The 18,706-nt window shown below is 37.7% G+C and overlaps 1 pseudogene; it reads left to right on the forward strand.

The window, feature by feature from the left end:
• The first annotated feature begins 17,229 nt into the window (after positions 1 to 17,229).
• On the forward strand, positions 17,230 to 17,720 carry LOC118530671 (small ribosomal subunit protein uS10 pseudogene; annotated as a pseudogene).
• Positions 17,721 to 18,706: the final 986 nt, after the last annotated feature.

Consider the following 18,706-nt stretch of genomic DNA (forward strand, 5'->3'; position numbering starts at 1 on the left):
ATGTCTTTTAGAGTTGTGTTATGAGAGTCATAGGCTAGCCTAAGATGAAATATCATATATCCGTTTCATTTCTAAAGAAAGTCAGTGGGAAGGGTATGGGCTTTGGAGTCAGAAAGCCCTAGGTTCAAATTTCTGTTTTTTCCTTTTCTATCTTGGGCAATTACTGAGTAACAGCCCTTCTTGTCTTTAAAATTGGGATAAAAATGCCTTCCTTGCAACTTGCTATAAAGTTTGGAGATGATAGCAATTTAGAAAACACCATATAAAATATGTTATGACATTTAGACATTACCTATCTGAGACTTCTTCCACACACAGATTCATTATTATTCTTTATCTGAGAGGGCAGAACTGGTCCGATTTATTGATTTGAAAATGAATCATATCAGAGATTAGCACTTACTAGAGATCGCTTACTGGTGGCCATTAGGAAACAAAATTACTTTTGAGTTGTTTCTCAATTCCAGCTAACATCTCACATTTTTGCCCAGGATGTTTCTTTCTGTTGCTTAATACTGTTCTTATTATGCCTCAACTAATTTTACTTCTCACTGTTAATCCCAATGTGGTATTACTTTTAGTTTTTGTTTTTCCTTCAAGTAGCTGTTTGGATGAATTGACTTTGGAGTTTGCCCAATTCCTTTATTTACCTCTTAATCCTTTCATGTCACTCTGGAAGTACTGCTTCAAGATGAGTCCCCGCAGAGATGGCATTTCAAACAGCCTATGAGGATTAGATTTTTTTTTTTTCGGCACGCAAACCCAATTTGGGGAATTATCACCTTAGGCATAAGGATGATAGTTCTGGAAATGTCAGTCAGAAACGCATGTGGAATAGTACAGCTCCCTTTTACAAATAGTTTGGTGGGGAGCAAAATACCAACTCCATCAACTAGTCAGTGGGCGGACAGACCTTTGGAAATGTCTGCAAAACCCTCTGCTAGCTGCTAATCTTCTCTCTATAATTTCACTGACATAAGCAATAAACCTTGTAATTATATCGCACTAATCAGGAACACTGACAATAACAGAATATCAATCATAGCGTTCATATGTAAACCCAGTCAGTTTCAGAGCCTAGTTTTGGCATCATTTGTAGTTTCAGTTGTGACCTAACTAAAAGGAGCGATGGATGCAAGCTGGCCGAGTCACATATAGCTCAACTGTTTCTCTGACCTATCTTGAATATGCTTTTCAAAGTGCATCATTCATTAAGTTAAATTTCTTGTGCCAATGTTTGAGCCTGTGCAGTTTCCTTCATTTAGAGTTTATAACAGCAATAACATCCTCAGAGCAGGGCATTTCCTGAGGATTAATGGCCAGCTGGGGTTAATGGCTGAAGGTAGAGCCAAAGACCATCAATTCCTTCCCTCCAGTCATTAATTCTTAGGAGATGACCTGTCCTTTCATCATTATCGCTAGAGCCTGACCTTTATATGAAGTGATGTGGCACCATACGAATTAATTCTGACATGGGGGCTACAAAAGATGCACCTGCCAAGGTGGAAACATTTTCCCACCTAAACTGTTCATAGGACAGTGGCCATTTACCTATGTGCCAAATAACAAGTCACGTTCTAAATCTAAATCTGTGTATATCCAATAAGCATTTGTCTAGAATCACTTACTTTTTTTTCTAGCTCCTAATGTATGGCCAGAACTGATATTTATGGGATTCCCCTATTTTTTGATTACTCCTTTTAAAAACGTTCATCTTTGCCAGGCAGCTCCTTTTTTTGAAGTGTCTCATGATACTACGTTTCTCTCATTGTGTGAGAACTATTACATGTTCTCCTCAGAACTCTTAATTCAAATGTGCACAAAGACTCTTCCTCTGGGATCTCTCTATGTGTTTGTTTGTGCTGAGGAGGTGGAGCAAGTGGGCCCAAGGGGAGTAAAGGGATATGAGGCACGAAACCATGCATCTACCCAGAGCTCTGGGCAAATTCTCTTATTTACAGGGACAAGGAGGCTTCCTTCTAATCAGCTCTTCATTATTGTCTCCCTAATTATCATGTTCCCTGAAGATTTTCATTCTTGTATTTTCCCTTGAAAGAATAATCATGATTAAATTATTTAATAATGTTGCTTTGCCTTTTATCTGGTCTCTCACCCAAGAATCTCCAGGTGATTTACAAAGATTAATTACAATTCACAAGGCTTAGAAAACGGATCTTAATTTAAGGCATTTTGAAAGTTGTGAGGCCTCGATAAATTAAAGAAATAGAAACAGAAACCTGAAGTTGGGGTTCATTGGCTTAATTGTAGAAGAAAGAGATTTCCTTCTCGATAATCCTGACTTTTTTTTCTCTAGAATTAGGATAAAGGGTGTAAAGCTAGATTCATGAAAGTGAATTAACTTTTCCTAAGCACTATGCATTAACTTTTCCTAAGCACTCTACCTGTGCAATTTATTACCAGGTGAGTAGTACTGCCTGTATAGAGCGGTGCATTAATCAGGACTCATTGGGTCATAAGTGACTGAAACCCAACTACAAATGGCCTCAGTGAAAAGAAAAAAAAAACTGACTGATGTAACTGAAAATCTAGCCATTGTCTGCCCTCAGCTAGACTCAGTGACTCAAAATACATTCATGAAGGTTTTACCTCTTGACTCTGCGTTCCTGGATGGATTTCATTTTTAGGCTGGCCTTTTCCATCTGTGCCCCCAGCAGCTTCAGGTTTATATCCTACAAGTTGAACAGCCTTGTTAAAAGAGCTTGTCTTTCCTGAGTTGCAGCAAAAAAAATTTAAGAGTCATCCTGACTTTAATCATGTGCCCACCCCTGGGCCAATTTCTATGTCTAGTAGGATAAAATATGTCGATTGGCTGGGTTGGTTCATGGGACTGCTCTTGAAGCTGAGAATAGGATCAACTATATCCAAACTGGATGGATTGATTTGGTGGGTAGGGATGATTTCCAAAAGGCAAATCAAAGACTTTTTTCAAGAAGGAGGAGGAATGGGAGTTGCAAAGGCAGAAATAACTGATATTCATAGTAAGTAGCATGATTTTAGAATTTATATTTGTTTTCCGCAAAGATAATTGAAGACCTCAGAGATAAAACTCAAAATTTCTCTTTTATTAGTATAACTTTTAATAACATTATTTTCAAAAGCATGTACACTAGAAACCAGTCCCATGAGATATTTCTTAAAAAAAAAAAGTGTTTAACGATTACATAAATTTAAGAAGCACAGAAAACTATAACCATCCTTGGATGTATATTAATATTAAATAAGCCAATATGGCTTTATAACATATACAGATTTTACTGTATTAACACAGTCAACCAACGCTTCATATGTAGGGTGTGTGTGTGTGTGTGTGTGTTTGCTTCCAAAATTAGTAATGTCTGAGATCAGAAATGTGATGTAAAGTAGGGCGGTCTCTTGAAACAGAATGATACAGGAAGAGAGAAGAAAGGACCACTCAACAAAGGTAGGTTAAGATTCTTGGGGAACTGGCCTAGCTGCAGAAAACTAACATTGGAAGTTCAATTGACTGTGCTAGGAAGTGTTGATGGAAAGTCACACTTCCTACAATGGTTAGCACTGGATTTCCCATTGGGAAGAGCACACAGCAGCAGGGAATGTGTGGATCAGTCTGTGATTATCTGTCAGGGGAGAATTTGCTCACTGTGAGCTATGGAAAAAAAATCTAATACCTCAGGTGTTATTCAGGGTTTTAAATGCAGGAAATTGGATTAGCATGAGTGAAGAGCAACAGGGTCTTCAGCCACTAGTTAGAAGTTTAGGGCAGCTTCCAGATCTGGCACTAGACTTGGAGAACAACAATAGCATATAAGGAAGAGTGAGGAGGCAGAAGTTGTGAATTGAGGCTGAGGAAGAAGCCAAGAATAAAACTATTGGTAGTATATGTTCAGGGTGTGTGTATCTAAGATACTTACGAGAATAGCCTTTTTGGGGATCTAACCTGATGCAAGGATGGAACTGAGTACCTGTTGAGAATATTACCATGATACAGTACATGAACTTTGGAACAAGAAACAGTTGAGTATTAATATTAAATCACAGAAATTATAAGTTGAGCAAGTTATTTAATTATTTGGAAACTTGGTTTCTTCTATAGTGAAAATAATACTGTTTTCCTTGGAAGCATATTGTAAATATAATGGGAAAAACATTTCACCTTTACAATATAGGGAAAGGAAAAAATCTCTTGTTCTTTATTTCTTTATGACTGAATGTAAGTTATGAGTATGTCTTTCCCACTCATAAGAGAAATAAAATCAGTTTTATCAGTTCACAACAACTCAGCAACTTGTACCTTAAAGCTGTCCATTTTGAGTATATTCATGTTGGCCAAAGAGTTTTCTCCCCTTTCCTTCCCTCTTTTTCCCTGGGGGATCCTGTGTTTGAGAGAAGCTTATGTAATATGAAAACATGCTGTTGATGGAAAGGGACGAGTCTGGTTGGTGGCCTTGCTGGCATCTATTGAGGTGTAACTTGTCTTAATAAGATGTAGATATTGCCTTCTGGTCTTACTGCATCTGCCTCTAATATCTTTGGATATTCTATAGCCTCCAGTTTTGGAGTCCACTTACCTTTTATGCTAACTAATGAAGATCTTTCTGGTCTACCATCCCTTTTTTCCACTTCTGTGTCCTTCTCAGGGGTTTGGGAGCCCTCAGTTTTTTTTCTATCAGGTTCTCATCAGGCCATCCCTCCCACCCTCCCTCCTTTCCTACCTACTTTCCTTCCTTCCTTTCTTCCAGCTTTATTGAGATATAAGTGACATATAATATGGTGTAAATTTAAGGTGTATAGAATTTCTTTCCTTTTAAAGGCTGAATAGTATTTCATTGAATAGACAGATAAAAAAATATGGTGTATATAATTACATATGTAATATATATACACATATATACATTTTATTTATGTGTCTATACAATGAAATTATACACACACACACACACACACACACATACACACACCACATTTTGTTTATTCATCCTTTGATACAGATTTAGGTTGCTTCCATGCCTTAGCTATTTTGAGTAATGTTGAAATAAATAGGAGTGCAAATATATCATTGAGATCCTGATCTCAGTTCTTTTGGATAAATACCCCAGAATTTGGATTGTTGGATCACATGGTAGCTCTATTTTTAATATGTTGGGGAAACTCCATACTGTTTTCCATAGTAGCTGCACCAATTTCTATTCCCGCAAACAGTGCCGAATGGTTTTCTTTTTTCTACATCTTCACCAGCATTTGTTATCTTTTTTTATTATTAAATAATAGCCATCTTCTTAGACATGATTCTCAGCCACTGCTATTCTTTTTTTTTTTTTTTATGTTCAGTTAGCCACTGTATAGTACATAATTAGTTTTTGATGTAGTGTTCAGTGATTCATTAGTTAAGTATAACACCCAGTGCTCATCACAGCACGTGCCCTCCTCAATACCCATCACCCTGTTACCCTCTCCCCTCACCCTCCTTCCCTCTGAAACCCCCCAGATTGTTACTTGGGGTCCATAGTCTCTCATGGTTCATCTCCCTCTCTGATTTCTCCACCTTTGGATTTCCCTCCCTTCCCCTATGGTCCTCTATGCTATGGCGTATGTCCCACATATGAGTGAAACCATATGATAATTGTCTTTCTCTGCTTGACTCCCTTCACTGAACATAATCCCCTCCTCCATCCATGTTGATGCAAATGGTGGGTATTCATTGTTTCTGATGGCTGAATAATGTTTCTGATGTACCACATCTTCTTTATCCATTCATCTGTTGAAGGGCATCTTGGCTCCCTCCATAGTTTGGCTATTGTGGACATTGCTGCTATGAACATTGGGGTGCACGTGCCCCTTCTTTTCACTACGTCTGTATCTTTGGTCAGCCACTGCTATTCTAACAGCTATATCAGATACGGAGTTTATAATGCTTAAATCCTCTCAGGGTATACCCTGGAAAATCAGATAATAACTTTTTTAAAAATATATTTTTACTTGTAAAACACAAATAACATAGCATTTAGCATTTTAACCGTTGTAAGGGTACAGTTCAGTAGTGTTGAATGCATTCACATTGTCATGCAACCAATCTCTAGAGCTCTTTTTGTCTTGCAAAACTAAAACTGTATTGGGTTTTCTACAGAAAGTATCATGTCATCTGTGAAAAGAGAGAGTTTGACTTTTTCTTTGCCAATTTGAATACCTTTTCTTTCTTTTTGTTGTCTGATTGCTGTTGCTAGGACTTCTAGTACTGTGTTGAACAATAGTGGTGAGAGTGGGCATCCTTGATGTGTTCCTGATCTTAAGGGAAAGGCTCTCAGCTTTTCCCCATTGAGGTTGATACTCGCTGTGGGTTTTTTATAGATGGATTTTATGAACTTGAGGAATGTTCCCTCTATCCCTATACTCTGAAGAGTTTTAATCAGGAAAGGATGTTGTATTTTGTCAAATGCTTTTTCTGCATCAATTGAGAGGAGCATATGGTTCTTCTCTCTCCTCTTATCAATGTGTTGTATCACATTGATTGATTTGCGAATGTTGAACCACCCTTGCATCCGGGGATAAATCCCACTTGGTAGATGATCCTTTTAATGTATTGTTGGATCCTATTAGCTAGGATTTTGTTGAGGACTTTGGAATCCATATTCATCAGGGCTATCAGTCTGAAATTCTCCTTTTTGATGGAGTCTTTGCCTGGTTTGGGGATTAAGGTAGTGCTGGCCCCATAGAATGAGTTTGGAAGCTTTCCTTCTGTTTCTATTTTTTGAAACAGCTTCAGTAGAATAGGTATTATTTCTTCTTTGGATGTTTGGTAGAATTCCCCAGGGAATCCATCAGGCCCTGGACTCTTGTTTTTTGGGAGGTTTTTGATCACTGCTTCAATCTTGTTATTGGTTATTGGCCTATTCAGGTTGTCAATTTCTTCCTGTTTCAGTCTTGGGAGTTTATAGGTTTCCAGGAAGGCATCCATTTCATCCAGGTTGCTCAGTTTATTGGCATATAGTTGTTGATAATAATTTCTAATAATTGTTCCTATTTTCTTGGTGTTAGCCATGATCTCTCCCCTTTCATTCATAATTTATTAATTTGGGTCCTTTCTCTTTTCTTTTGGATAAGTCTGGCCAGTGGTTTATCACTCTTATTAATTCTTTCAGAGAACCAGCTTCTAGTTTTGTTGATCTGATCCACTGTGTTTCTGGTTTCTAATTCATTGATTGCTGCACTAATCTTAATTATTTCTCTTCTAATGCATGGCTTAGGCATTGCTTGTTGCTTTTTCTCTAGTTCTTTAAGGTGTAGAGTTCATTGGTGAATTTGGGATTTTTCTGTTTTTTTGAGTGAGGCTTGGATGGCAATGTATTTCCCCCTTAGGACTGCCTTTGCAGTATCCCATAGGTTTTGGACTATGTGTTTTCATTCTCATTGGTTTCCATGAATTGTTTAAGTTCTTCTTTGATTTCCTGGTTGACCCAAACATTCTTGAGCAGAGTGGTCTTTAGCTTCCAAATGTTTGAATTTCTTCCAAACCCCCAAATTACTAGAACTCATACAGCAATTCAGTAATGTGGCAGGATACAAAATCAATGCACAGAAATCAGTTGCTTTCTTATACACTAACAATGCAACTGTAGAAAGAGAAATTAGAGAAACATTCCATTTACAATAGCACCAAAAACCATAAGATACCTCGGAATAGACCTAACCAAAAACGTAAAGGGTCTATATTCTAGGAACTACAGAACACTCATGAAAGAAATTGAAGAAGACACAAAAAGATGGAAAAACATTCTATGCTAATGGATCGGAAGAATAAACATTGTTAAAGTGTCTATGCTACCCAGAGCAATCTATACTTTCAGTGCCATCCCGATCAAAATTCCAATGACATTTTTCAAAGTGCTGGAACAAACAATCCTAAAATTTGTATGGAATCAGAAAGACCCTGAATCACCAAGGAAGTGTTGAAAAAGAAAAACAAAGCCGGGGGCATCACGTTGCCCGATTTTAAGCTATATTACAAAGCAGTGATCACCGAGACAGCATGGTACTGGCACAAAAACAGACATACAGACCAACGGAACAGAATAGAGAGCCCGGATATGGACCCTCAACTCTATGGTCAAATAATCTTTGACAAAGCCGGAAAAAATATGCAATGGAAAAAAGATAGTCTCTTCAATAAATGGTGCTGGGAAAATTGGACAGCCACATGCAGAAGAATGAAACTCAACTATTTTCTAACACCCTACACAAAGATAAAGTCAAAATGGATGAAAGACCTCAATGTGGGACAGGAATCCATCAAAATCCTAGAGGAGAACATAGGCAGTAACCTCTTTGACATCGGCCACAGCAACTTCTTTCAAAATACATCTCCAAAGGCTAGTGAAACAAAAGCAAAAATGAACTTTTGTGACTTCATCAAGATAAAAAGCTTCTGCACAGCAAAGGAAACAGTCAACAAAACAAAAAGGCAACCCACAGAATGGGAGAAGATATTTGTAAATGACACTACAGATAAAGGGCTGGTATCCAAGATCTATAAAGAACTTCTCAAACTCAACACCCAAAAAACAAATAATCAAGTCAAAAAATAGGCAGAAGACATGAACAGACACTTCTCCAAAGAAGACCTACAAATGGCTAACAGACACATGAAAAAGTGTTCATCATCATTGGCCATCAGGGAAATTCAAATCAAAACCACACTGAGATACCACCTTACCCCAGTTAGAATGGCAAAATTGATAAGGCAAGAAACAACAAATGTTGGAGAGGTTGTGGAGAAAGGGGAACCCTCTCACACTATTGGTAGGAATGCAAGTTGGTACAGCCACTTTGGAAAACAGTGTGGAGGTTCCTCAAAAAATTAAAAATAGAGCTACCCTATGACCCAGCAATTGCACTCCTGGGTATTTACCCCAAAGACACAGATGTAGTGAAAAGAAGGGCCATATGCACCCCAATGTTCATAGCAGCAATGTCCGCAATAGCCAAACTGTGGAAAGAACGGAGATGCCCTTCAACAGATGAATGGATAAAGAAGATGTGGTCCATATATACAATGGAATATTACTCAGCCATCAGAAAGGATGAATACCCAACTTTTACATCAACCTGGATGGGACTGGAGGAGATTATGCTAAATGAAATAAGTCAAGCAGAGAAAGTCAACTATCATATGGTTTCACTTATTTATGGAACATAAGGAATAGCATGGAGGACCTTAGGAGAAGGAAGGGAAAAATGAAGGGGGGGAAATCAGAGGGAGAGATGAACCATGAGAGACTATGGACTCTGAGAAACAAACTGAGGGTTTTAGAGGGGAGGGGGTGGGGGGATGGGTTAGCCCGGTGATGGGTATTAAGGAGGGCACGTATTGCATGGAGAACTGGGTGTTATACGAAAACAATGAATCGTGGATCACTACATCAAAAACTAATGATGTATTGTATGGTGACTAACATAACATAATAAAATAAAAACAAAACAAAACAAAACAAAACAAAAACTCTATACCTGTCAAACAACAACTCCCCATTCTCCTTTCCCCAGCCCCTGGAAATCGCCATTTTACTTTCTGTCTCTATGAATTTGACCACTCTGAGTACCTCACAGAAGTGAAATAATACAGTATTTGTCTTTCTGTGACTGACTTATTTCACTAGGTACAGTGTTCTCAAGGTTCATCTGTATTGTAGCATGTGTCAGAGTTTCCTTCCATTTTAAGGCTGAATAATATTCCATTGTATGTATATGCCATATTTGGTTTATCAGGTGATTATCTTTTATATTCTGTAATCTCTCAAAACATACCTGATGATCTGTTGCAGTTTCTATCATTCCATCTTTTTTTTCCACCTGAAATTAATTTCTAAGTGGTGGTGAAGGGGTCAAGGAATTAGATCTCCCACTTTGTCTTAATCCTAGGCCTATGACCCTAGTGAAATAAGGCTTTTATGTCATCCTATATTTTATTTTCCTTCGAATCACCCTGTGATTAGTGAGTAAATTCTCAGTTATGAACTCTCTTGGATTTAGCTCTTGATAAATAAAGCCAAATGATTAGAATTTAAAAAGAAAGAGAGGGAGAGAGAGAAGGAAGGAGAGAAGGAGTGGGGGGAGAGAGGAAGTGAAGGAGAGAGAGTAAGAAAGAAAAAATTTTTTCTTAAGTACTGCACTTGGCTTCTGTAATTCTAAACTGTGGCTTTCGATATTATTGTCTCTATCTATCTATCTATCTATCTATCTATCTATCTATCTATCTATCTATGTCTGTAGATGTACTTGAAAGCCATGAGTTTGACTTGTTTTTCTCTCTGTATTAAATGCTAAGCTAAGGGCAGTATATATAGACAGCCATTGTTGCTGTTTGAGTGGTAGGGGAAAGATTGTGGGTAAAAAGAATGAAAACAAAACAAAACAAAAAATCAGAACAACCAATAACTTATCAATATCAGAGTATTACCCTGCTATATAATAATTGGGACTAATGCATGTAAAGCATCTGACACATAATTAATACTCAAGAAATGGTGGCTATAATATAGTATATTAACCCTTTTGGGTGAGATTTTGAATGAATTTTGGCATTAAGTTTTGACTTGGTTCGAGGTTATACCCTCAAGTGCAGACATGATAATTTGGAATTTTGAGCTGATGACTTAAGGACACTTTATATGCTTTGAATAACAGATATGATAATAGAAAAGCTGATGCTTTATTTTGAGAATTGAGAGAATGGGTACTGTATTCTTACAAAAAGAAAGGAGTACCCAATACTCTTCTATCTGAAAATGGTAATTTATACTTACATATAACATCATAGTTTGATTAGAATAATTAATTTATGCAAGATATCCATATATATCCATATATATGGTTATATTTAGTTGTATACCAATAACTTAAATTCCCCTCATGTAAAGAGAATACAATTATGCTCATCTTACCATCATATAAATTGAACCCTAGGCTGCACTAAGAGGCAGTAAGTGTACTGGTGAAGGTATGGGCTCTGGGATTAGAGAGCTGTAGGTTCAAAATCGGGCAGTTGTGTATTAGCTGTATCACCTAGGGAGCATCCTTTAACCTCTTGCTCAGTTTTCTCACCTGTAAATAGGGATAAAATAGTATCTACCTTTTAGAGTTAGTGTAGTATTAAATAAAATGATAATAAAGCATTTACTGCAGTATATGATACAAGGTAGGGATCAAAGTTAGTAGTTCCATCTTTCAGTTCTTTAAAAAATACATGATATTTTTTGGCAATTTGCTATTCTTTCTTTTTTATAAAGTTTTTATTTAAATTCCATTTAGTTAACATACAGGGTTATATTAGTCTCAGATGTGCAATACAGTAATTCAACACTTCCATACAACACCTCGTGCTCATCACAAATGCACTCCTTAATCCCCATCACCTATTTCACCCATTCCCCCTTCCCCACCTCCCTTCTGCTAACCATCAGTTTGTTCTCTATAGTTAAGAGTCTGTTTTTTTTTTTTTTTTTGGTTTGATTCTCTCTCTCCTTTTTTTCCTTTTGCTCCTTTGTTTTTTTCTTAAATTCCACATATGAGTGAATTCATATGGTATTTGTCTTTCTCTTTGACAAAGCAGGAAAGAATATACAATGGGAAAAAGATAGTTTCTTCAACAAATGGCATTGGGAAAACTGGTTAGCAACATGCAAAAGAATGAAACTGGACCACTTTCTTACACTAAATACAAAAATAAACTCAAAATGGATTAAATATCTAAATGTGAGACCTGAAACCATAAAGATCCTAGAGGAGAACACAGGTAGTAACATCTCTGACATCAGCCAGAGCAATTTCTAAATACGTCTTCTGAGGTAAGGGAAACAAAAGCAAAAATAAACTGTTGTGAATTCATCAAAGAAAAAGCTTCTGCACAGTGAAGGAAACAATCAACAAAACTGAAACGCAGCCTACAGAATGGGAGAAGATATTTGCAAATGACATCTGATAAAGGGTTGCTATCCAAAATATATGAAGAACTTACAAAACTCAACACTAGAGAAACAAATAATGCAATTAAAAAATGGACAGAGGACATGAATAGGCATTTTTCCAAAGAAGACATACAGATGGCCAATAGACACCTGAAAAGGTGCTCAACATCACTGATCTTCAGGGAAATACAAATCAAAATCACAATGAGATATCACCTCACACTTGTCAGAATGGCTAAAATCAACAACACAAGAAACAACAGGTGTTGGTGAGGATGTAGAGAAAGGGGAACCCTCTTGTACTGTTGGTGGTAATGCAAACTGGTGCAGCTACTCTGGAAAACAGCATGAAGATTTCTCAAAAAGTTAAAAATAGAACTACCCTGTGACCCAGCAATTGCACTACTAATTACAAGGGGTACATGCAGCCCAATGTTTGTAGCAGCATTCTCTGTAATTCTCTAAACTAGCCAAACTGTGGAAAGAGCCCAAGTATCCATCAACTGATGAATGGATAAAGAAGATGTGGTGTGTGTGTATATATACACACATTGGAATATTACTCAGCCATAAAAAGAATGAAATCTTGCCATTTGCAATGACATGGATGGAGCTAGAGGGTATTATGCTAAGTGAAGTTAAGTCATTCAGAGAAAGACCAATTTACTATTATTTTCTGAGTTTTGTGGGAGTTATCATTTCCTGTCAAGAGAGTCATCCTCAGTTCCTCCTGTGTAGGTCACTTTTATCCTAGGGGTTGAAGTTTCCTGCCCTTATAAGATACCATGATTAGGCCAAGCCTTGTGGTCTATTGGTACCCCTGTGGTGAGGAGTGAGGCCAAGGTGATGCTGGTAGCACATGTGCTACTTGAACTGATTTGTTTCTAAAGCCATTCCTAATTCTGGATGGCTTCCCTGCCTAGTGCAGTTGTCTTGGTTGTGCCACTTAAGTGTATGACTTCTAGAAAGTACCAGCTCTCTGAAAAACTTCCCTGCTGGTGTATTTTTCTCAAGCTAGAGGAAAATTGTGTGCTGGTCCTTTGCAGAATGATCACTTGTTACTTGATTAGTTTTATTGGAACATGCATTTTAGATCTGGCTTTTTTTTTTTTTTTTTTTAAAGGCATCTGTCCCTTCCACCGAACATTTATAGATAATCAGACAAAACAAATAGACTGACAAAAGCGGTTAATACATACTATTTCTACCAGGTTCTTGCCAGATAAGGAAAGACTATTAAGGATCATAAACAATTTATTAATTCTGTTTTCTATTTTTGGGGAAACTACTTTTTGACCTTTAAATTAAATTAGGTCTGGTAGCAATCAGATGAAGAGCAAAATTAGCTTGGGAATTCAAGCTTTTAATAAGTATACATTATAGTTAATGGAATTATTTTCATTGTTCAAAAAGCGTTCTTGAACATCCACTATTTATGTAGCATTGTGGCAGTTGCTGAGAATCATCCTAGAAGAAAATAGAATTTGTTTCCAAAAACTGACGGTAATGAAAGAAAACCCCAAAGTTGGTGAGATAGAATATCATGCGTGGGCAACAGGCCAGTATGTGGAGCTTTAGTTTTGCATTATATCTTTATTTGTAATACAGAGCAAGTAAAATCTTACTTGTCTTTGTTCCCTCCTCAGGCTGTGAGGGTACTGGTGGGTCAGCAAAACTTGGCTCTTTATTTTAGTATTTTTTAAAAAATTATTTGATCTGCAGTTTTTATACTGGGAGCCCAGTATATTTTGTTTAGGTAGACAGCTGCTATTCATAACAGTACCAAATGAGTGAAGCAGTTGGACTCTTAACAGAGTACAGTTCAACTTGGAATAACACATTTTGAAGGAAAATATTTGAGAAGAGAAATATGGAAAGGTCTGGAAAATTCTGAATAAGATCTGACAAAGGAAGAAGACAGATTAAAAATTGACCATAGGGCATCGAGGCAAGGTAGACCACAAGTCTTCTAATCTTAATATCTTCTTCTTTACATGTATAGGAAGCATTATAAAATGAAGTCACAGTGATAACCAGAGTAGTATTTTATAACACCAGCTTTACAGAGTCTACTATTGTTATGAAATGAAAATTCTTCTTGGTTTGAGTTCAATTTCTTAGAATTTGATGTTGCATATTTCTGTGTATAGTGATTTTCAGATATAATGATTCAAAAGTAGTTGCTCAGTTTGATGCATATAAAAATAGCCCGGCATTAATCAGAAAAGCAGTTCAGCTTAAGAGAATCCTTCTGTAGATGGAAAGCTAGTTTATTTCAAAATGACCTCTAGGTGAGGATTAGGTTTCCAAAGTTTGGAAACATATAGAGTGATCTCAGTTTAATTGGAACCTGGCATTTCTTCTCCATTTACCTTGTTTGAAGGGAGAACAATGACAAGGAAGAGAGGATAAACAGTATAAGATCAAAACTCAAGACTTGAGTTTACAGTCTGTCTCAGTGATTACCAGTTGGGTGATCTTGGAAAAACTACTTGATATCTGTAGTTTGATTGTTTGATTGTGAAATGTTTCCAGTTCTTTACTTCCCACTCTATCCATGTGACTTTGCAGCTCCTCCCATTCATTAAAAGGTGGTATCTATTTCCTCAGCATTTGACTTTGGATTTGGCCTTGTAATTGCTTTGGCCAGGTACAAGGTGGCCAACAGAATAAGTGGCTGTGTGGCTCTTTGGAGCCCAGACCTCTCACCATACAAAAAGAGACCATGTGAAGGAGTCCCTTGCTGACAATTGGCCACCCCCCAGATCAGAGCCTCCTAGCTGACCTACAGTGACAACACATGCTTGAGGGAACTCAGCGAAGACCGGAGAATCTCTCAGCTGAACTCCATCTCCATCAGTGATTTGTAGAATTGTGAAATGGATAGATGATTATTCTTTTAATCAAAGGTGATTTGGTGAATCTCAGGTTCACTTATCCTTTCTGTAAAATGGAAATAATTATACTGGCCCCAGAAGGCTGTTATGAGGATTGTATGACATAAGAAATATTATGAGCCCGTCATCATGGCTGGCACATAGCAAGCGTTTAATTAGTGTCAGTTCCCTTTATACCCATTTTATCAGCTCCACCCTGCTTTTCACCCATGTCCTCCCTACAACTTTTTCCCTTGGGCCAAAAAAGCAAATAGTCAACCTTTTGAATAATTTGATTGCCACATAGTGGCTAAGGTGTTGTGGATATGTAATTAAAATGATGAATGCTCAGCTCACATTAAAATAACAGGCATGGTGAATACACCAGAACACATCTAAGCAGTTTGACCCATGTGCTTTCTTCACTGGCTGCAGACCAAATACTGAGTGGAGCTGTGTGGGGCTGACTGACAGGCTCTGCATGACTCACAGAGGGATGAGACCAGAGGGGTTGTTTCACCGAATGCCATCCATTGTGCGTGGTATTTCTGGATCAGTTCATTATTGAACTTTGCTTTCTACCACAGTTCTTATTAATTTTCAAGTATTATATGTTTGAGCTGACTTGGATATATTTTGAAAGTGAATCAACATAGTTGATTGAATCAATAAATATGTACTGAGAACCTAATATGTATCATGGCTACAGATACAACATGGGCACATAACTTGTCCTTATGGAGCTTACTGTTCTGTTCCTAAATGACTTTGCAAATGTAGGTCTCCTCATCCCCAGGGACTCTGGGATCAATCTCTTCCTTGGAAGGAGAAACTGAAGTTCTTGATTCGGCATTGACTCACACTGGTTGTTAGATCCGTTATAAACATATAACCAAACTTGAATGTAACTAGGTCTAATCTTTTTGGGACTAATTCAATGAGATTGAATAATGACTCCAGGGACTGAATAATATGTATTGTCCAATGACTTCATTATACTGATCTCTGCCGTTAGACAGTTCATCTGCCTGCGCTGCTGATTGCCTGGTGTTTGGAATTTTCTCAGATGTCATGAATCTTTGATTTATTTTCATTCATTTATTTCTGTAATCATCAGTTTACTTACTCATCAACTTCTCAAACACATGTGCCTTTGATGTGCCAGACATGTGGTCTTTCCCGTACAGGAAATTCTGGTCCAGTGAATTGAGGCAGACACGTAAAGAAGTAACTAGAACAAACTGTTAGATCAGCTAGAAGTTTTACAGGGGACCCGGGAGCCGAGACAAGGGTTTGAGGTGACTTTAACCTAGAACAACTTGTTTGATCTGAGGCAGAGTCTCTCTCCTACCTGAGAAAATTTATCATAGCCCCAGGGAGCTAACACTACAGCCACTTCTTTTCTCATTTCTGTATCCCAGTCCTGGGCTTTTCTTTTATGTGGCGCTGTGCCTGGGGTTCCTGACTTTAGCAGCTCTGTCTCCACGAGCCTGTTACAACTTAAAAGGTAAGGAACACTTGGCCAGACTTATGAAGAAAACACGTGCACAACTACAGAATGTGTTATTTTCATTTTATAAGAAATTATTTCAGTTATATTTTCATTTTGTTACAGGTGATATTTATGGAAATGTGATCTTTGTGAATAATACCAGTGTTTGTATTTCGGGAGTGCTTATTACCATAAATGTAAGAAGTTAGCAGCTGTATTAGTTTGCTCTGGCTGGACATTACAAAGTACCACAGATCAGATGGCTTAAACAACAGAATTTTATTTTCTCATGATTCCGGAGGTTAGAAGTTTGAAATCAAGGTGTTAGCAGGGTTGGTTTCTTCTGAGGCCTCTCTCCTTGGCTTGTAGACTTCTCCCTCTGTCTTTACCTGGCCTTCCCTCTGTGTGTATGTCCTAATTTTGTCTTCTTATAAGGATACCAGTCATACTGGGTTAGGGCTTACCCTAACTCTTCATTTTGATTCAGTTACATCTTTAAAGATCTTATCTCCAAATATAGTTCCATTCAGAGGTATGCGGGATTAGGACTTCAAGGTATGAATTTTGGGGAAATACAACTCAGCCCATAACAGTAGTTTTCACCAAAAGTATTTATTAAAACCTGAACACTCATATGCAACAAATAAGTTGGCATTTTATTTTTTAACATAGCTCATAAGTGATACATCCAACTATGTTAAAGAAAAGGGACCTGCTGTTTTGTGGCACTTGGTGTTTATATACAAGTGTGAGTGGCTTGAGTGTGAAGGAGAGAGCAATTTGAAGTTTTAGAGAATGCCAGAAACAGTGTGAAAGCCTTCAGTTTGCTCCGAGCTTCTACACATTCATTTTCTTAGTCCGATAATAAAAATTATGGCATACAGCTCTTTGAAGAAGACGCGGTCGCAGCTACAGCGGAGGTTGGGACGCCCCGCTCCTGCTCCTGACTCGCCGCTGTTCGCTCTCACCGAGGAACAAGTCGATCAGGAAGCCGCGCCGCAGCCATGGCTGTTCAAGACACCGGGAAGACTCCCGTGGAACCGGAGGTGGCGATTCACCGAATTAGAGTAACTCTCACCAGCCGCAACGTAAAATCTTTGGAAAAGGTATGTGCTGACTTGATCAGAGACGCAAAGGAAAAGAATCTCAAAGTGCAAGGACCGGTTCGGATGCCTACCAAGACTCTGAGAATCACTACAAGAAACACTCCTTGTGGTGAAGGTTCTAAGACCTGGGATCGTTTTCAAATGAGGATCCACAAGCGACTCATTGATTTGCACAGTCCTTCTGAGACTGTTAAACAGATTACTTCCATCAGTATTGAGCCAGGAGTTGAGGTTGAAGTCACCATTGCAGATGCTTAAATCAACCTTTTTAATAAATTGATTATCAGTTGTTAAAAAAAAAAATATGGTATACAATTTGAAAATAATGGCCTGAAGAATTATTTTCTGAGTTGGCATTTAGCCAGCTTCTTCTTTGTATACTGTCAGGAGCATTTTATCTTCTTTTTTCTTTATGAGCTCTCACTGTGATTTCTGTTCTAGCAATGCATCCATTAACGAATGGTATTTCTCTCTGCCTGTATTGTGTGGGTGTGCTATTTGTGTGAGGGGGGAAGGGGATAGAGACACGGAGAGATAGAGAGGGAGAGAGAGAGAAAAAGAGAGAGAGAAAAATAGTGCTAGAACAGGAGAAAGCAAGAAAGCACATTTGCTTTGGATGAACATATGTCAACTCCTGGTATCCATCTGGAAATTCAGAGACAACATTATCTAAGAGAAGGAAAAGAGGATTATTTATTGAATGTATACATAGGATATAGAATATTTGTGTCATGCTCTTTTAACATTAGAAATTATACTAACATTACTAACATTGGGAAGAAACCAAGAGCTTCAGCCAAAGGCAATGCTGATAACACATAAAATGATCTTGTGTTAAGAGTTGACTATGTCCTATTTTATAATTTTGTGGTATATTAATGAAACTTATTTAGATTTGTACATACATAAACATCTTCTTACAGATGTACATGCCTACTCTTGAAACTCCCCTGTGATGATTATTACAAAATTTTTTTATACAAAAGAACTATCACAGTGGTGATGTCTCATTATCAATTCAAATTGGATGTTGAAAGGCATTTACTTTGTTTTGATGACTGGATTTTCAGTCTATTAAGCCTTCTTTCTATTGTTCAGCCCTCCACAGAGCCTTGTGGGTTCAAATCTTTTTCTCTTCATGCTAATTGTATTGGGTCATCTGGTGCCATGGAATCACAAAATGGTCCTGACCTCTCTCTGGATCTTAGATGTTTTAGAATCTTACTTGAACTTCATTTAGCCATGGTGGTCCACATTGGATTGAAGAAGTTTTTC

The sequence above is a fragment of the Halichoerus grypus genome, chromosome 3 (assembly GCF_964656455.1).
Source record: "Halichoerus grypus chromosome 3, mHalGry1.hap1.1, whole genome shotgun sequence".
NCBI lineage: Eukaryota > Metazoa > Chordata > Mammalia > Carnivora > Phocidae > Halichoerus > Halichoerus grypus.